The 21463-nt window shown below is 40.8% G+C and overlaps 4 non-coding genes across 4 annotated transcripts; all 4 read left to right on the forward strand.

The window, feature by feature from the left end:
• The first annotated feature begins 13334 nt into the window (after nt 1-13334).
• trnay-gua (transfer RNA tyrosine (anticodon GUA)) lies at nt 13335-13423 on the forward strand. The gene is given in 2 exon segments: nt 13335-13371; nt 13388-13423. It is a non-coding gene; the product is annotated as a tRNA-Tyr (tRNA).
• Nucleotides 13424-13658: 235 nt separating this feature from the next.
• On the forward strand, nt 13659-13731 carry trnak-uuu (transfer RNA lysine (anticodon UUU)). Its single transcript has one exon. It is a non-coding gene; the product is annotated as a tRNA-Lys (tRNA).
• Nucleotides 13732-16990: 3259 nt separating this feature from the next.
• Nucleotides 16991-17079, forward strand: trnay-gua (transfer RNA tyrosine (anticodon GUA)). The gene is given in 2 exon segments: nt 16991-17027; nt 17044-17079. It is a non-coding gene; the product is annotated as a tRNA-Tyr (tRNA).
• Nucleotides 17080-17314: 235 nt separating this feature from the next.
• Nucleotides 17315-17387, forward strand: trnak-uuu (transfer RNA lysine (anticodon UUU)). Its single transcript has one exon. It is a non-coding gene; the product is annotated as a tRNA-Lys (tRNA).
• The last annotated feature ends 4076 nt before the right edge of the window (nt 17388-21463 follow it).

Below are 21463 nucleotides of genomic sequence, written 5' to 3' on the forward strand. Positions count from 1 at the left end.
CAACGGGGTAAATGACTAATTCACAGATTTAGTCCATGTCTGGACCTTGACTATACCTTGACCAAGAAATGTGGACCCTGACACAACATAATTGACTACCCCTGCTGTAGAACATTGCTACATTATGCATATTGCACTAAGGTGTCTGTTATATCATTTTTTCGTGCAATACTTTTTTAATACTGTATTTATAATTCATTTTATGTCACTTGTTTCTTTAAATTATGTTTTTATACTGTTTGTGTGGGGGTTTTGTTTCTAAAATAAAGAAGATCTCAAAGACATAAAGCTATGCAGTCTGTGAGTGTATGAACACAATGACCCTGCGATGCAGGGGGCACCACTTAAAATCTTGCCTAGGGCACCAAATTGGCCCTGTGCGCAGCAACTGACGTTATGCAAACGACATCCAGCTGGATAGTGAGTATGGGGTGAAAAGAGCAGGAGAGACGGGAGAGAAAGCAGGCAGCAGCGTCATTGTCGCAGAATATTGAACATATGTTCAAAAACACTGCCAAACAGGGTAAGGTTGTTATATGTACTACCTAATCTAACAGTTGAGATAGATAACGCTAACTACGTGCTAGCAAACAGTCGTCAACTCCACGCAGAAGGTAGCTAATGTTTTTACTCGTGTGTGTCTGTGTCTGTCAGGATTACACAAAAACTACAAGACCGATTTTCACAAAACTCAGTGGAGGGGTGTAGCATGGGTCAAGGAAGAACACAGTAAATTCTGACCATTATCCATCCAGTGGGACTAGCTAGCTACAGTGACCGATTCAGAAGATTTTTACCCTGAATATGTGTGATGTGTCGGTGCTCCATTCACGTGTGTGTGTGTGTGTGTGTGTGTGCATGTGTCTGTGTGTCTGTGTGCGTGCATGCGTGTGTTTGGACTGAAAAAGGTGGTACATGATCTTGGTAAGCAATTTGACAGCATTGTAGTAAATATTTTCGGTGCATCAAAAAGCGTCCTCGTTAAGATACCAGCAGACAAGCTAATCCAGCACAAATTAGTGCATAAAAAGTAACCAAAATGAAGTATTTAAACCTCATAATTGAATACAAAATGAGGGGAAAAACTGCAAAAAGGTCCACTTTTTGAAAAAAAGAACCCCCCTTCCACTAGGCTGGCTACGGGCCTGTTGCAGGAGATGAGTGACAGCAGAAACAGCGCACACTTAATAGCGCTCTTCCGGGTCTTTCCGGAGTTGCCCGAGTAGCTCAGTCGGGAGCGCGTCAGACTGAAGGTATGAAGCCCCAGGTCCGATCCCTGGCTCTGGCAATGAGCTACACTGTTTCCACTTCCACACTTTTACTCTGTACAACAATCTGACGCAGAGCAACCATGATTTTACAGCGAAGTGAAATCATGGTCACTCTGCTTCAGATTGTTCTGCAAAGTAAAAGCTTTCATTACATGTCGTGTAAAAAAAGTGCAAAAGTCCAAAAGTGTCTTGACAAGTGTTGAAATTAAAGCTAGACCCACGCTAACGCGATTCTTTAAATCCCAGACGATATTTAAAATGGTGGGCTGCTCACATTTAATGACAGGCAGGATTTCACGGAATTTAGGTCTTTTGCATCATGATGCCCCAAAACAACTATTGTTATTTGAGGTATTTGAATCAATACTTATGAAAATCAAAATCAAAAACTCAAAATAATGTAACTTGTTTTCGTGGATGTGCTCGACTCTCATTGGCTGCTGCCGGTCTCGGACCCGAGTCGCATCTTTAATATGAATTGTGTTGAATCTACTCGCCTGCCTGGCGAGCTGCAGGTTTGAGCAGAGGGCAGCGGCTCATCGGTTAGGCCCCGACCTGCTGCTTTCTGTTCAACCGGACACTTAATGACTCCATTGAATGAACAACCGGCTTAGATTGTACTTTTCAAATTGTGTAAAAAAGAGTTGGTTCTTTAATATGTTATTCATACAATTCTATGCTTAACTTAAACCCTCTACAGTTAAAAATAATGAAAATGCTCTGATTAAGGTTCAATTAAGCAATCGAGAGCTCTGTTGGAACAGATACCACAGGCAGTGCCCATCTTGCCCATCTTGCCAAAGACTATCAACATCAATATTATTAGCATTAGTAATGTAACTATTCTCAATTTCCCAGCTGAGCTCACAGACACTTTCACTGACCCCCCCCTCCTTCCTGGGGGGTGAATCCCTTCCTAATTGATAGGGTATTTCTGTTAGTGAAAGGACTATTTCCATACAATTTCATGACTTTAGACTTTAAACTATATCTCATTCAATGATTTATTTATTTTACATTAAGTTATACCTTCAGTAGCTTCCTTATTTTCCCTCATATTCCATTCAACCACCATCACAACTCTCATGCTGAAAGTGGCAGCACATGTCTTTCACACATATCAAACTCCCTTTTTCCAGCTTCCCAAGCCTTATTAACTCTTAAACCCCTCGTCAACTTCCTCAAACCTTCCTCAACATCGCTCAGACCCACTAAATTGCTCTGTATCCTAACAGCTGTTCTTTCTCCTTTTCCTAATTTCTTACAAGAAAATTCAAGTTATATTTATTGACATGTATTATTACTATTTATACACACATTTCACTCCATTATTTTAACTAAAATATTTACTTAACAAAATATCTTTTAGAAAATAAGCCTTTTAATTGATTTCAATAATGATTCCCAGGTACCTCAGGAAAACAAAGTTTCAAAAAATGTGTCCAGTCAATGATTTCCCCAATGAAGAGTTTGCGTGAGCACTAAGACTGTCCACCTGCGCGGCTCATATGTCCTTATTGTGTCAACTTCCTCCTATTGAAGTCCAATCTACACCGGTACATGTTCAGAAGAACTGTTCCCGAAACCAGATTGAACTGATCAATAGTTAATTTCTTACCTACACACTGTATTTAGGGATCTTATATCTGGGAATTTCAAAAACTCTTCATTGTGGAACTCACAGCTACCAAATGACCCTTTAATTTCCTGGAGTATCTGGTTATCTATTGAAGACTCTGTATAGGAAGTTGAAGAAAGTGTTTTGTGATAATTATATAATGTTTTATATTAATACTAGCATTAGAAGTAGTTTTGTATACAGACTGAGCAGATTCGATTTAGCAGGACAAGTAAAGGGTCAACAAGGTTGATTTGTTAGAAACTCCTGTCAGAAATGAAAGATCACCCAGTGCCGAAATAGCCTACAGATGTCTGCTGAGAATTTGTTTATGACTTAATCATTTCTCCAGATAGGCAGGAATTGTTTCTGTTAACGAGCGATTGACACTAGGTAAATGACGACCGTGGGATCGCATCTTCCTAGTGCACATCAAAGACGGACATCTGCTTTGGATCCATCACCTCTTCACGGGAGGACAGATCATAAAACGGACCCGGACCTGTATCTTCTGATTGGATGAACGGCCATAAGATGTTACGTCATTTTCCTATAAAGCTGCACTCATGTTGGTAAACATTAAGTTCTCACTGAAGGAATTATGCCTGACGTGGGGCTTCCGAGCGGCTTGATTAAAGTTCTATTTGCTTTATCTCCACGATTTCTCCACTTATTTCCGAGACGGTTCTACATCTATGTATTCATATCTTCACCATATTTTACTGTTTCCTCAGATTCCCATTTCAGAAATTAGCTCAAATTCAATTTTCAACATTTTATTTTGTAGTTCTGGTTTGTAAAATAGTATTTTATTTTTATTTTCTCCTTTAAATGGTTCAATGTTAATTTAGCTCACTTATTCAATGCTTGTCATTTTATATTTCTATAGTATCCTTCAAATTCGTACCCTTTGACTATTTCACTCATCTTAAATCCAAGGTCTAATTTTAACATTTATTTCAGGTATTTTATGCTGGCCCCAAACATTTTCTGAAAATAAGACTATAATATATAACTATTCTGTTTACATTCTCCTGCCTGGATTTTACATCAGGCTGTCAGGGCTGCACCAGAGTGCTGCTCCTGTGGATTTCAGCCTTTCATTTCCCTTTAATTTGACTTTATAGAATTTGTCCATAATATGATTTTTAACAAACAAATCCTTGTCCTTCTGGAACTTAGACGACACCATTACTATTTATTTACTTTATTATTACTTTATTTTTATTATTTAGTGTATATTGTGTATTACTTTAACATTATTCTCATAATAGAATATATAATTTATTTATAATTTGTGATGCCTTATGCACTCTATATGCACTCTATATACAGTTAAATGTTTAGATCCAGCCTGGAGCTGAACCTCTGGAGCCACTGGGGAGCTGTTCAGTTGACGGGAGCTCTCTGACTCTATTTTAAATCTATATGTGTTTGTTTGTGGGATTATGTGTATTTGATTACATGTTTTCATTGTTTAAACTTGGTTTTATACAAGTCCTTGCCCATAGTAACAGTTTCTTTGCTTTAATTTATGAATTTATGGTTAGACTTAAACATACTGCTATTAATCAGTCTGTGTAACAGGGCCAAGTGAGTGATTGATTGATTGGATTTTGCTGATCCTATTAGCTATATTCCAATCAATTGATCTAAAACAGCAATTAACCCGGTTTTTTTTTGTTTTTTTTTTGGCTTGTTGTGAATTTTGGCTTTACATTGAAGAGTTTGTATTGTGTTTTTTTTTTAGTTGAAATTGCTGTTGGAAGATCGTATTTTTTTTTCGCCACACTGCTCGGCCGCACCACTCGCACTGACTGAATGTTGTGTTGAGGTGTGTGTGCTGCACCAAACGGGAGCACCGGGACAATGTCATCATACGCAGCACATAAACACAACATTCATACTTTTATTCTGTCTTTTTTTTTTTTTGGATTGTTGTGAATTTTGGCTTTACATTGAAGAGTTTGTATTGTGTTCTTTTTTAGTTGAAATTGCTGTTGTAATTGTGGTAACTTATATTGGTGTGTTTATTGTATGGTTTATCTGATGTTTATATTGTGGTTTCTTTTCACTTACATTGGTGTTTATTGTATGTTTTTTTTTAGTATTTCTTTAATGAAGGTCAATTGCGGTTTTATTATAATAATTGGTCGTATGTATTTGAGGGAGAAATTAACTTAACTGTTTAATGGATATTGACTTTTTATGGATTGTTTAGTGATACTGTGATTGTTATTCTATTTGCCTAAATTGCACATTGTGTACCCAGCGTATTAAATTGGTTATTAAAAAGACTTGGTTATATACTTCCTCTTGGCTTTTCACTCTCCCTTTACATCACTAATTTTAGCTTCCAGGGTTATTCGACCGGACCGTCCGGTAAACCAAAGGTGGTGGCAGCTACACGCTCCTCTGTCAAATCCAGTTAGGACACGACCTTACTAGGACAGGTTTCGTTACAGTACATATTGATGATCCTGTACTGTTATCCTTACCAACAAAGGCAGATGTGACAAATGAATGCATAACAATAATATTAGTAAATTGGGTTTGATGTATAAGGTGTTGTAGATTATGCAATAGATCTCAACGTCATTTACTGATAGACATCACTCTTTATCACTTTCACTTTTGAAGGAACTGCTTTGTATTCTGTGTATTGTTTTATTGTAGTGCTGCTTCCTTTCTTGGCCAGGTTTTACTTGCAAAAGTGATTTTATTCTCAATGTAAGCTCAAAGTCAAATAGTTTAAATAAGAAAACAATGTATTGAAATGAGAACATCATGAACCTGTGTAATTATGCTGAAGGACAAGCACTGAAAGCAGAGAGAATTTTGTGTTTGGCATTGAATAGCCTTAAAGAAAACTATGCCGTTTTTGGAAACTTTCATATTTAAGTTGAATGTAGGTAAAAACATTCCAGTCACTCTGAAGAGAGAATACAGTTTACTGTGCGAATAAGTAGCCCCTGAATTGAAGATAAAAATCAAAAGTGCTGTTCGTAATTAGTTTACACTTTTACATCAGATGTCTTGTTTTTGCTTTCCAAATTGAGGAGTTGTGGCATATAATGTAAATGAAGTTACTTCACTAGTAGTGTGATTTCTACGTTGTGTATGTGTGTTTGTATATATGAACTCATACATTTTTTAAAGATTGTATTTGGAAAACAAATTCAGGTATAGCACGTGTCCCCCTTTTGAATGGGTTCTATATATAACATTTTAAAACGAATGATTCTGTATAGAACGCTATGTTTGGGGGTTCTTCATGTAACCCCTTTGAAGGGGTTCTACATAGAGCCATAAAGGGATCCACCAGAGCGATTACTCGAGGAACCCTTTATGGTTCTGTGCAGAACAATTTCTTCTAAGAGTGTGGAGTGTCGCCACACAATTTCTCTCAGAGGGCTTTTGACCAATGGCAATCCAATCCTGAATGACGTCACCACTATCCTGTTGTACTTTATGGGAGAGATGTATTAAGTAGTTTATAATGAGAAGAATAACAATAATCACCTGTTTTTCATAGTTGCCTATAGGTTTTGTAGTTTTGTATCCATTGTCTCCTTCATATTAGGAAAGGAAGTTGATCCATAGCCTACTCAGAGACAACTGAGAGTTGGTCTCTGAGCAGCAGCACAAAGGGGTCGAGTCTCTCAATGTCCGTGTGTTGGAGATATTCCACCATATTGGTCCCAGCCTTTAAAACAATGTTAATGAAAGGTACTCACAGTCATTTTAAATATTACATCCTGTAGTGTTTCCTTTCAAAATATGATCTTATTATGACTTGAACTAAATAAATCCTTTGACCCACTAATACCAAATTACAGTTAGGGGGGCCACAGGTGTGATTTGAAAAAACGATCTTCCATGTCTTTCTGTTGTGTTTTGACCTGGGGATCTGTAATTGTCCAAGTGGCTACTGCACATGTACTTATTTTATATTAAATGTGTTATTTAATTAGGCTTGGTTCTGGTGAGCATGTACAAGACGTCAGCTTTTTAAATAACTGTGTGTATTGGATCATACACATTTTAGAAATACTCTCTCAAACTTCCCGCATTGGTACCTCACCAGGGAGGTAGAAAACAGCAATAGCATTGAAAAAGTGTGATTGTAGTTCTGCTCTTCTGCAATATATTTCTACAAGATCAAGAACGGGCTCTGAAAACACTGAGGGTACAGGACGAGGACAGCGAAGCAATGAGCAACACTTGATACAGGATAAGAGCAACGGATACTTAGAATTTATAGGTGTAGGCCCCGTAGTAAAATATTCCCATCCGTTTTCATGGTACAATACTTTGATAATGACCCCCAATAGTCTTTCAAATGCCAGAATATCTGATAAACATTTTTTTTTCTGAATTGAAAACCCTAGCTGGCTATGCATTCGTTTGGCACCATCTAACATTTCGGAATCTGTGCATTCTTTACCCTTCCACAGGCGGTACACACTGGCAGCAAAACATAAATTGTTACCTTGGTTTATGTCTATTATTTTACTAAATAAAATACCTTTTAAGCGCCTCCGCGCACCACCACCACCTTGCATATTTCTAATCACAGTGACCGTTATTCGCAAACTCCCATGTGTTAGAATTTCGGTGTGACTTTGTAGTAAATTAGCTATGCTCTCTAAGAAATCTGCAGCGTCCAGCTCCCCCACATTTCGCCTCCTCGATTAGAAAGGATTATTTAATGACCCCGAGCTCGGTCTCAGCTGTACAAAATCATTAGGACCCACATTGTGTGATATTTCATTTAGCAATCCTTGCACAGCTCCATGCACAATACGGACAGCATTCATATAAGATTGTACCAGATCCAGGTTCACAAACCTGAATTCTTCATAAAACTCCATATCCCGAAACCTATTAATTTCTCGGTCATAGCGACGAATAATCTCCAAAAACCCCCGAGGAGGGTCCCCGCCAACGCCACCCTCAGCCATTTGTTCATCATTTTCATTATTCATCTCTAACATTGCAGCATCACCACCCCCAATCTGATTATCATTGTTATTAGCTACCGATGCTAGTTCCTTAGATACATCCTGATCTATATATTCCTGAATTTCCAAGTTTACCGGATGGCCTCCCGTCTGGAGAGTGTGCAACAGTGTCTGTGACCGTGCTAATTGTGACACATTTGTTCTAAATTTAAGCCTACGCAGCATTCTTTTCGCAGCATTAATTTTATTTCTCATTACCCCCCTAATTACACAAGCAGACTGACAGTTTTTGTGCTTCTCCTTTTTCATTGTTTGTCAATTGTTGTTTTCAGAACTGGTTGTTTTTTGTAACAACCCTTCTCGATCGTGCAGAGACTGATTGATTCACAGTGTTAATTACAGATTCATCAAACTCTCATCAGAAACGGGGCAATTCCCTATTTGTTTTAACAAATTTGTCAAAACATGTATTTTGCACTGAGCGGTGTTTAACGCCTCCACAAGCTGACTTGCTTGCTTGCTAAACACCAGGGCCCTACAATCACCAGGGGTCTGTATGTCAACACAGGGTGATTGATCACATTTCATCTCAGTATCCCCACTAGTGGTGGCTTTAACCGTGCTTTTACCCCGTTTACCTCTTTTTACAGTAGCGGAGCTCGGTCGGTTCACTTTCACACATTGCACCCCCACATCGGTGGTGTCGTGTGCCACCCGGTTTGTCTTACTCAGGGCTTTTCTGGGCGCTGTGTTTCCCCTTTGTGTGACTGGTGGCTGTCTCCCCCGCTGTAGAACGGACCTCCCTTTATCAGCACGATCGGATCTCTTCAGCTGTTTTCCACTTGACACGCCTCTCAAGCAGGGCAATGCAGGCTGTGCCGCATTTTTAGCTATAATAAAACAAACATGTCAATTACACTTTATACAGTGACTTTTCACTACATTTCGAACAAATACAAAATATAATAATATTATTATTATTATTATTATTAATAACATTGGTAAAAACGGTGAATGTTACACACCTCCATTCAAAGTTTGCTCTGTGACTTGGGGTGGGTGGGGGAGTGCTTAGTTATGTGGGTTAAACAACTGTCAATTCAAAAAACAAACATTGGTCCCATAAATGTACACAATATAATGTTTTAGAAGATGTAATTAATTTATAATATATAACAACTTGTTCTATGGCATACCATGGAATCTGAATAAAACTGGCCATTAAACGGACCCCATCATCATCAAATGGACCCCAGTCAGATGCCATTATGAAGAGTGTGTCCCTTCATATATTATATTGGATGTGTAAAATTAACTGCTTGGAGCGGCTTATTTATGGGGGGGCAAAATGGTATTTCATAATTTTTCTAAGAATCACACAAAATTGTATTCCACATAACATACCAGGAAACCGCCAAAAATGTTGTTCTCATTACAGAATTCAGTTGGGGCGGAATGTTGGGGTGTCTATTTCACTCCGATAAAGTTGATCTCCAACAGACATCTGTATCTATGCGTGCTATGGTCATGGTCTCACGTTCAAAACAACGTGTACACACTGGGTGAGGTGACCATTTGGAGAGATAAATTGTTATCACATATTTGTTATGGACACGAGCCTAATGGGTACAAATGACTGTACCCACGTGGCACCCATACACGCACCCAACTCCGTCCACACTCCTCCTCCTCTGTATAGCCACTGCCCCCCATTTACCCACGTGTCCCCACACACGCCCCCAACCCCGCCCACACCCCGCCTCCTCTGTAGAGCCGCCGGCCACCATTTACAGTATAAAGAGCATGCTGGTAAACACAGAAAACATGTCACCCGTTCGGGACAGAACAGGTCTGCGGTAACTGGTGGAAACCCCCATAGCGCACTATGGCTACACCAGCTAAGAAGACACCCCCTAGCGACCACGCTGCTGATGAAGATGCGGGGGCACCTAACACAAAATTAAGATGGTCGGAAGACAGGGACCCAAAAGAGGTAACACTTTATTTTACTTTAAAAACGTGTTTAGAATATTATTATTAATTTTAAACGTATGCCGGTGTTTACATGCTGTTAGGCCGTATGTGTGTATATATGAATTTCAATGCAAAGTGAATTTAAATGCATGTTTTCTTCTTTGTATGTTTATCAAAAGAATAGTGTCAGCGCTCCTCCTCTGAGCCCCAGGGATGCTCTCCCAATGTCTGATGAAGACGAAGGTGTCAACACTGGTGATGAGTCTGAAGATGATGACAAGGACCATGAACATGGCAGGGAGGATAAAACCTCAGACACTGATGATGGAGTTGGACCATCAATGGAAAGAGAGGTAAATATAGAGGTCCTACAACTGTGTTTAGTTGTGTACTTCTTTACTGACCGACACACATTACAGTTTTAAGTGTTATTTTCTTTTCTCTTCATTACAATAGTGGAGTACCAGACACCAGTGATATTGATTCCTCTGTCAACTCTTTAAGACCCCGAACAAGATTGAACATTGCATGCTTCTGTTCTTGCCTTGCTAGAACCCACAAGAGTTTTGATTCAGACAGGGAAGTTCCGAGATATAATTGTAAAAACTATGATGATCATGTAACACTAGTGATGACACACACCATAAAGGGCATTATTGCGCTAGTGTTACAACATTGTATTGGCCGTGAATTAGTTGATAAGTGTGAGGCCTGTCTGATAGGTGACCCCAGCCAAGCACAGCATCTCTGTCTAACTTTAGATCACGAGCAAGGGAGTGTCTGGAGTAGTGTCGCTCTTATATGTAACAAAATAAGTGTCACCCGCTTTCTAAATGTTGTGTTATGTGTTGCACGTGCCCTATGTGGGCTATGCATCACCAGACAGACTGAGAAACAAGTGAAATCTCTTTTGCATAGCTTAGAAACATGCACAAAGGAATTAATGTTTAGTTCCCCCCCCCGCTGTACCGAACCCATAACGAACCGAGACTTCAAAACCGAGGTACGTACCGAACTGTCAGTTTTGTGTACCGTAACGTTACACCCCTAACAAATGCTGTTAAACGGCATATTTGAAACAATACATTTTTGGGAAACAGTCGCGGCTATCTAAGTTTATTTATTCAACGTTGCAGAACCTGAAGGGGAGGGAGTCATATCTCAAAGGAGATCTGATAACACTTTATTTTAAGGGGCCAGAAGTATGCATTAGTTAAGCACAAACACACTCGTAATTAATTTTTAACTTTACATATTAGTCATTATTTATTAAACATTTGAAGGATCCACATTCATGCAATAAATAAACATAAACCTAGTAATTAATGATTAACCGAATGCACAGTAAATGCATTTTAGCCATTATTTACAACTTAGCAAACCATATATTATTGTAGTGTTATGTTGGGTGTATTTTGATAAGAGCATTTTAGCTCTGAGCTGAAGCACTGATCTAAAGAAGACCTCTCCCCCCACCAAAAGTTATCAGATTTCCTTAACTCATCAGCTTGGAACTGGTTTACATCAAAGTGACAGTTTTGGGGAGGATGGCACCGAGAATAGGCCAAATAGTTTGGAATCCTGCTATGAGATAGGAGAAAGGGGCCTGTAGGTAATAAAAACTCTTTGAAGTGGACGAGAGCCGAAATCCCGACATAGAGCTACGAACCCGGGCCAACCGGCATTTCCAAAAGATGGCATGGATTGACATCAGTCATAAATCAAGCCCCCCTCCAATAGGACACTGGGGGCTGAAACCGAAATCCAATCTAAAAAAATCAAGAACCAATCACCTATTGATCTGACAGACTATAAAGAACAGCGCACGGTCTCTCTCTCTTACTCTCTCTCTCACCTGAACCAGAAACTCGCAACCTGTAGCTCTGTTGCCAGAACCGGAACCAGAAACCAACCAAGTCTTTGCCGGCAACAGAAGAATTAAACTGGGAGAAGGAGATTGAGCCGTACGAAGAATTCTTTTAAAGGACTTTATTAAATAAAGAACTTTACAGACCCACCTGATCAGTGGAGTTTTACAGCTGGACAATTGACTAAGTCGACTGAATACGAAAGTGCCAGTCATTTAAATAGCTATTTGAGTCTTAAGAAACTTGACCCTTGGAACAAACAGGGCCCTGCTTTCCTCAAAGACTTTGTCTTCAAGTAACTACGGTGGAACCCTGCTTACAAAGAAGATTTTGTGCACAACCTTGGAGCCTTCAAACCAATGGAAAATCTGTTTGGAAAAGACTCTACATTCGCGAAACCCCAACTTCCAGGTGCATCGACTGAGTGGAAGTTCTTGGACAAAGCTGAACCGGACTGCCTTTGTTCCAACCACACGGACCTCGTGCCGTGTGCTGTTATCTGAGCCCGAAGCCAGAGAGGCCTCTCTGCGACGAAGTTCAGATAAGTTTAACAGTTTGGAGTTTGTGATTCATGACATTTAAGAAATCAATTAGAAATGTTAATCTGTGATTCATAACTCTAGAATGTGTAATATCATTTAGTTTTCTTAAATATAAATGTGTGTTGCATTCAACTGTTTTGTTGATAATTTTAGAAATAAAATCTGTCAACGCCGAGAAATATCTTCTCATTCCTGTTTAACTGTTTAGTCTGAAATTGACACAAGTCAATAGACGTTAGATTATTGGTGGCCCTGCCTATCCTTGATCATTGAATAATAATCAGTTAAGGGAAATTGTGGTAACAAGTAACGATAGGATCTTTCTCGGCACCTAAACGTAAATGAGACTGATATATATATAACGAGAAGTTACCTGACATAAATACTAACCTGCGTAGTTATTTAATGTCTGACTAACAATACTAACGAGAGACTCACCTTCGTCTTACTAACCGGTATTGTAGTTAATGTGTTTATAACCTTTTTTGTTTAACGATTTGTGTGTTATCATATGCGATCCCATGGTCTTTGATTTGGTCACGGAAGTGATTTGTCTTTGATTTGTTGATCTAGAGTTGAATTTTGATTAGCTTTTCCCTTTTGTATAATTAGTGTAGTGCTACATTTAGTCTTTGTTTTTGAATAAATTTAACAATTTATATCTTTGGAATTGGTGTCTGTGTCCAATTATTACAGAAATTGAGTTCTACAAGATTCCAGGATTCGTGATAAGGTGATACTATAAATTCACTTCTTAAATTGAAATTTATAAGTGTACCTTACGATACAACTGATAGCACTGCAACTCAGTGTAGGTGTGCGTTCAGTCCGGCAAACACAACATTTCAGTTATGAAACGCTTTCTACAGGTGATGTATAAATGTAATATTTTCACACATTTGAATAAGTTTGATTTGATACAAGATTTATGAAGTTGACCAAACAAAATGACATAATATTTTTCAGGGGATAAAAATCTCACGACACAATTGGGTAGTCCTCACGGCACACGGGTTGAAAACCACTGAGCCAAGCCACGGTGCTTCATGGCTTTGCACGGCCACTGAGACTGCCAGGGGAAGACGGTGAGAAGCTTCCCTTCGATAGCTCAGTTGGTAGAGCGGAGGACTGTAGGTTTCAGGCAGCGGGCATCCTTAGGTCGCTGGTTCAATTCCGGCTCGAAGGAAGGCGTGATTATGGTTTGACATCGGTTTTGGACGAGCTCCCAAATGTCAAGCCATTGGAATTGCATGAGGACAAGGAGAAAACACCGGAAATTCGGATTTGCTGTGGAGAACTCGCATTGCCCAAACATCTCATATGCATGTGACCCTTTTCACCCTGAGCCCAGTTTTCTAAACCGGCCAGAAAGCGGTCTGGAACAATCATGAAGCCAACACATTGTGAAGCACTTCACTGAAGCCCGGGTAGCTCAGCCGGTAGAGCATCAGACTTTTAATCTGAGGGTCCAGGGTTCGAGTCCCTGTTCGGGCGCCTTGTTGACCGAGGGCCATGATGGTGAAAAGCCTGGATGGCCTTCCAGGTGACAATGAAATATGCAGTTGCGTCTAGGCAAGGTGTCTAGTCCTCTTTGCTTCTTTCGGCAAATATCCAGCCTGGGCAAGTGTTGTCTTCCAGAGGCAAGTCAAGCCAGGAACTCTGAGAGATGTTTTTGCCGTTGACGACGTGTCACTTTAGAACAGCACAACATGCATCTCTACTTGACTTGGCACAATCTGTGAGGGTTGGGCCAACACAACGTGTCCACACATTTGCAGGCGTCTTGAAATACTTGGAATGACCTGTGGCCCCATGCCATGCAGAAGTCCACAGCTATGCGTGTCAGCATGCTCTGCTCCTCATCCCCAATGTGCCACTTGTAAGAACTTTGTAAAAAGCGACAGAGAACATGATCAGCAAAGAAACACAATTCTCCTGAGAACGACAATCATCGTGCCGATCGTAATCTCAGTGCATACCTGGATGCCCAACAAGCCAAGCCAGTGGTTCCCAAGCGTTGTAATGCCACGGCACACTTTGCTGAGACCAAAAACCTTCGCGGCGCACCAACATGAAAGAAAAAAAAAAAGGATTTACTAGGTATTGTCTCACCTGAATGGCAACAGGCTGCTAAAGCTATTATCACACGCACATTGCATGTTAAAGTATGTCAGTAAGGGAGTAATTAAAAGGGCAAATGTGTGAAGTGCAAGGAGTGGCCCTTAGTGGTTAAGTAAAAAAGTACACAGACAAACTAAATAATCCCTTGATACATATCATTTATTTAGTGCAGACAGACCAAGACCAGCCACAATAAACTATTCGCAGTAAATATAAATTCACAGCAAAATAGGTTCAGTTCACAATATCCTATAACAAGCTGCACAAAGGCAGCGCTAGCAGTGGAAAGAACGAAGAACTGCAGGAGAAACGCCGGGGCTATTTAGAGCCCGATTATTCAACACAGAGGGGGAAAACCAAGGCCAAATGAGACTTAGAGGAACAGGAGACATCCAACAACAGTATAAAGATAAAAAGGAATTCACCACATGTCCCTTTAATCAATTGCCTTGCAGTTCCACTGTGTAGCGTTATGTTGGGTGTATTTTGATAAGAGCATTTGGGCTCTGAGCTGAAGCACTGATCTAAAGAAGACCTCTCCACCCCCAAAGTTATCAGATTTCCTTTGCTCATCAGCTTGGAACTGGTTTGCATCAAAGTGACAGTTTTGGGGAGGATGGCACCGAGAAGAGGCCAAATAGGTTGAATCCTGCTATGAGATGTCTGGAGAAAGGGGCCTGTAGGTGATAAAAACTCTTTGAAGTGGACGAGAGCCGAAATCCCGACATAGTGCTACGAACCCGGGCCAACCGGCATTTCCAAAAGATGGCATGGATTGACATCAGTCATAAATCAAGCCCCCCTCCATTAGGACACTGGGGGCTGAAACCGAAATCCAATCTCAAGAACTCAAGAACCAATCACCTATTGATCTGACAGACTATAAGGAACAGTGCACAGTCTCTCTCTCTCTCTCTCTCTTTCTCTCTCTCTCTCTTTCTCTCTCACCTGAACCAGTAACTCGCTGCCACAGCTCAACCTGTAGCTCTGTTGCCCGAACCGGAACCAGAAACCAACCAAGTCTTTGCCGGCAACAGAAGAGTTAAACTGGGAGAAGGAGATTGAGCCGTACGAAGAATTCTTTTAAAGGACTTTATTAAATAAAGAACTTTACAGACTGCGCATGCCCGCCTGTGCCCACCTGATCAGTGGAGTTTTACAGCTGGACAATTGAGTAAGTCGAATGTATATGAAAGTGTTCAGTCATTTAAATAGCTATTTGAGTCTTAAGAAACTTGACCCTTGGAACGAACAGGGCCCTGCTTTCCTCAAAGACTTTGTCTTCAAGTAACTACGGTGGAACCCTGCTTACAAAGAAGATTTTGTGCACAACCTTGGAGCCTTCAAACCAGTGGAAAATCTGTTTGGAAAAGACTCTAATTTCGCGAAACCCCAACTTCCAGGTGCATCGACTGAGTGGAAGTTCTTGGACAAAGCCGAACCGCACTGCCTTTGTTCCAAACCACACGGACCATGTGCCGTGTGCTGTGATCTGAGCCCGAAGACAGAGAGGCCTCTCTGCGACGAAGTTCAGATAAGTTTAACAGTTTGGAGTTCATGATTCATGACATTTGAGAAATCAATTAGAAATGTTATTCTGTGATTCATAACTCTAGAATGTGTAATATCATTTAGTTTTCTTAAATATAAATGTGTGTTGCATTAAACTGTTTTGTTGATAATTTTAGAAATAAAATCTGTCAACCCCGAGAAATATCTTCTCATTCCTGTTTAACTGTTTAGTCTGAAATTGACACAAGTCAATAGACGTTAGATTATTGGTGGCCCTGCCTATCCTTGATCATTGAATAATAATCAGTTAAGGGAAATTGTGGTAACAAGTAACGATAGGATCTTTCTCGGCACCTAAACGTAAATGAGACTGATATATATATAACGAGAAGTTACCTGACATAAATACTAACCTGCGTAGTTATTTAATGTCTGACTAACAATACTAACGAGAGACTCACCTTCGTCTTACTAACCGGTATTGTAGTTAATGTGTTTATAACCTTTTTTGTTTAACGATTTGTGTGTTATCATATGCGATCCCATGGTCTTTGATTTGGTCACGGAAGTGATTTGTCTTTGATTTGTTGATCTAGAGTTGAATTTTGATTAGCTTTTCCCTTTTGTATAATTAGTGTAGTGCTACATTTAGTCTTTGTTTTTGAATAAATTTAACAATTTATATCTTTGGAATTGGTGTCTGTGTCCAATTATTACAGAAATTGAGTTCTACAAGATTCCAGGATTCGTGATAAGGTGATACTATAAATTCACTTCTTAAATTGAAATTTATAAGTGTACCTTACGATACAACTGATAGCACTGCAACTCAGTGTAGGTGTGCGTTCAGTCCGGCAAACACAACATTTCAGTTATGAAACGCTTTCTACAGGTGATGTATAAATGTAATATTTTCACACATTTGAATAAGTTTGATTTGATACAAGATTTATGAAGTTGACCAAACAAAATGACATAATATTTTTCAGGGGATAAAAATCTCACGACACAATTGGGTAGTCCTCACGGCACACGGGTTGAAAACCACTGAGCCAAGCCACGGTGCTTCTTGGCTTTGCACGGCCACTGAGACTGCCAGGGGAAGACGGTGAGAAGCTTCCCTTTGATAGCTCAGTTGGTAGAGCGGAGGACTGTAGGTTTCAGGCAGCGGGCATCCTTAGGTCGCTGATTCAATTCCGGCTCGAAGGAAGTCGTGATTATGGTTTGACATCGGTTTTGGACGAGCTCCCAAATGTCAAGCCATTGGAATTGCATGAGGACAAGGAGAAAACACCGGAAATTCAGATTTGCTGTGGAGAACTCGCATTGCCCAAACATCTCATATGCATGTGACCCTTTTCACCCTGAGCCCAGTTTTCTAAACCGGCCAGAAAGCGGTCTGGAACAATCATGAAGCCAACACATTGTGAAGCACTTCACTGAAGCCCGGGTAGCTCAGCCGGTAGAGCATCAGACTTTTAATCTGAGGGTCCAGGGTTCGAGTCCCTGTTCGGGTGCCTTGTTGACCAAGGGCCCTGATGGTGAAAAGCCTGGATGGCCTTCCAGTTGACAATGAAATATGCAGTTGCGTCTAGGCAAGCTGTCTAGTCCTCTTTGCTTCTTTCGGCAAATATCCAGCCTGGGCAAGTGATGTCTTCCAGAGGCAAGTCAAGTCAGGAACTCTGAGAGATGTTTTTGCCGTTGATGACGTGTCACTTTAGAACAGCACAACATGCATCTCTACTTGACTTGGCACAATCTGTGAGGGTTGGGCCAACACAACGTGTCCACACATTTGCAGGCGTCTTGAAATACTTGGAATGACCTGTGGCCCCATGCCATGCAGAAGTCCACAGCTATGCGTGTCAGCATGCTCTGCTCCTCATCCCCAATGTGCCACTTGTAAGAACTTTGTAAAAAGCGACAGAGAACATGATCAGCAAAGAAACACAATTCTCCTGAGAACGACAATCATCGTGCCGATCGTAATCTCAGTGCATACCTGGATGCCCAACAAGCCAAGCCAGTGGTTCCCAAGCGTTGTAATGCCACGGCACACTTTGCTGAGACCAAAAACCTTCGCGGCGCACCAACATGAAAAAAAAAAAAAAGGATTTACTAGGTATTGTCTCACCTGAATGGCAACAGGCTGCTAAAACTATTATCACACGCACATTGCATGTTAAAGTATGTCAGTAAGGGAGTAATTAAAAGGGCAAATGTGTGAAGTGCAAGGAGTGGCCCTTAGTGGTTAGGTAAAAAAGTACACAGACAAACTAAATAATCCCTTGATACAAATCATTTATTTAGTGCAGACAGACCAAGACCAGCCACAATAAACTATTCGCAGTAAATATAAATTCACAGCAAAATAGGTTCAGTTCACAATATCCTATAACAAGCTGCACAAAGGCAGCGCTAGCAGTGGAAAGAACGAAGAACTGCAGGAGAAACGCCGGGGCTATTTAGAGCCCGATTATTCAACACAGAGGGGGAAAACCAGGGCCAAATGAGACTTAGAGGAACAGGAGACATCCAACAACAGTATAAAGATAAAAAGGAATTCACCACATGTCCCTTTAATCAATTGCCTTGCAGTTCCACTGTGTAGCGTTATGTTGGGTGTATTTTGATAAGAGCATTTGGGCTCTGAGCTGAAGCACTGATCTAAAGAAGACCTCTCCACCCCCAAAGTTATCAGATTTCCTTTGCTCATCAGCTTGGAACCGGTTTGCATCAAAGTGACAGTTTTGGGGTGGATGGCACCGAGAAGAGGCCAAATAGGTTGAATCCTGCTATGAGATGTCTGGAGAAAGGGGCCTGTAGGTGATAAAAACTCTTTGAAGTGGACGAGAGCCGAAATCCCGACATAGAGCTACGAACCCGGGCCAACCGGCATTTCCAAAAGATGGCATGGATTGACATCAGTCATAAATCAAGCCCCCCTCCATTAGGACACTGGGGGCTGAAACCGAAATCCAATCTCAAGAACTCAAGAACCAATCACCTATTGATCTGACAGACTATAAGGAACAGTGCACAGTCTCTCTCTCTCTCTCTCTCTCTTTCTCTCTCTCTCTCTTTCTCTCTCACCTGAACCAGTAACTCGCTGCCACAGCTCAACCTGTAGCTCTGTTGCCCGAACCGGAACCAGAAACCAACCAAGTCTTTGCCGGCAACAGAAGAGTTAAACTGGGAGAAGGAGATTGAGCCGTACGAAGAATTCTTTTAAAGGACTTTATTAAATAAAGAACTTTACAGACTGCGCATGCCCGCCTGTGCCCACCTGATCAGTGGAGTTTTACAGCTGGACAATTGAGTAAGTCGAATGTATATGAAAGTGTTCAGTCATTTAAATAGCTATTTGAGTCTTAAGAAACTTGACCCTTGGAACGAACAGGGCCCTGCTTTCCTCAAAGACTTTGTCTTCAAGTAACTACGGTGGAACCCTGCTTACAAAGAAGATTTTGTGCACAACCTTGGAGCCTTCAAACCAGTGGAAAATCTGTTTAGAAAAGACTCTAATTTCGCGAAACCCCAACTTCCAGCTGCATCGACTGAGTGGAAGTTCTTGGACAAAGCCGAACCGCACTGCCTTTGTTCCAAACCACACGGACCATGTGCCGTGTGCTGTGATCTGAGCCCGAAGACAGAGAGGCCTCTCTGCGACGAAGTTCAGATAAGTTTAACAGTTTGGAGTTCATGATTCATGACATTTGAGAAATCAATTAGAAATGTTATTCTGTGATTCATAACTCTAGAATGTGTAATATCATTTAGTTTTCTTAAATATAAATGTGTGTTGCATTAAACTGTTTTGTTGATAATTTTAGAAATAAAATCTGTCAACCCCGAGAAATATCTTCTCATTCCTGTTTAACTGATTAGTATGAAATTGACACAAGTCAATAGACGTTAGATTATTGGTGGCCCTGCCTATCCTTGATCATTGAATAATAATCAGTTAAGGGAAATTGTGGTAACAAGTAACGATAGGATCTTTCTCGGCACCTAAACGTAAATGAAAATGATATATATATAACGAGAAGTTACCTGACATAAATACTAACCTGCGTAGTTATTTAATGTCTGACTAACAATACTAACGAGAGACTCACCTTCGTCTTACTAACCGGTATTGTAGTTAATGTGTTTATAACCTTTTTTGTTTAACGATTTGTGTGTTAGAGCATCAGACTCTTAATCTGAGGGTCCAGGGTTCGAGTCCCTGTTCGGGCGCCTTGTTGACCGAGGGCCATGATGGTGAAAAGCCTGGATGGCCTTCCAGGTGACAATGAAATATGCAGTTGCGTCTAGGCAAGGTGTCTAGTCCTCTTTGCTTCTTTCGGCAAATATCCAGCCTGGGCAAGTGTTGTCTTCCAGAGGCAAGTCAAGCCAGGAACTCTGAGAGATGTTTTTGCCGTTGACGACGTGTCACTTTAGAACAGCACAACATGCATCTCTACTTGACTTGGCACAATCTGTGAGGGTTGGGCCAACACAACGTGTCCACACATTTGCAGGCGTCTTGAAATACTTGGAATGACCTGTGGCCCCATGCCATGCAGAAGTCCACAGCTATGCGTGTCAGCATGCTCTGCTCTTCATCCCCAATGTGCCACTTGTAAGAACTGTGTAAAAAGCGACAGAGAACGTGATCAGCAAAGAAACACAATTCTCCTGAGAACGACAATCATCGTGCCGATCGTAATCTCAGTGCATACCTGGATGCCCAACAAGCCAAGCCAGTGGTTCCCAAGCGTTGTAATGCCACGGCACACTTTGCTGAGACCAAAAACCTTCGCGGCGCACCAACATGAAAAAAAAAAAAAAGGATTTACTAGGTATTGTCTCACCTGAATGGCAACAGGCTGCTAAAACTATTATCACACGCACATTGCATGTTAAAGTATGTCAGTAAGGGAGTAATTAAAAGGGCAAATGTGTGAAGTGCAAGGAGTGGCCCTTAGTGGTTAGGTAAAAAAGTACACAGACAAACTAAATAATCCCTTGATACAAATCATTTATTTAGTGCAGACAGACCAAGACCAGCCACAATAAACTATTCGCAGTACATATAAATTCACAGCAAAATAGGTTCAGTTCACAATATCCTATAACAAGCTGCACAAAGGCAGCGCTAGCAGTGGAAAGAACGAAGAACTGCAGGAGAAACGCCGGGGCTATTTAGAGCCCGATTATTCAACACAGAGGGGGAAAACCAAGGCCAAATGAGACTTAGAGGAACAGGAGACATCCAACAACAGTATAAAGATAAAAAGGAATTCACCACATGTCCCTTTAATCAATTGCCTTGCAGTTCCACTGTGTAGCGTTATGTTGGGTGTATTTTGATAAGAGCATTTGGGCTCTGAGCTGAAGCACTGATCTAAAGAAGACCTCTCCACCCCCAAAGTTATCAGATTTCCTTTGCTCATCAGCTTGGAACTGGTTTGCATCAAAGTGACAGTTTTGGGGAGGATGGCACCGAGAAGAGGCCAAATAGGTTGAATCCTGCTATGAGATGTCTGGAGAAAGGGGCCTGTAGGTGACAAAAACTCTTTGAAGTGGACGAGAGCCGAAATCCCGACAT

Source organism: Amia ocellicauda, unplaced genomic scaffold (genome assembly GCF_036373705.1).
Source record: "Amia ocellicauda isolate fAmiCal2 unplaced genomic scaffold, fAmiCal2.hap1 HAP1_SCAFFOLD_91, whole genome shotgun sequence".
NCBI lineage: Eukaryota > Metazoa > Chordata > Actinopteri > Amiiformes > Amiidae > Amia > Amia ocellicauda.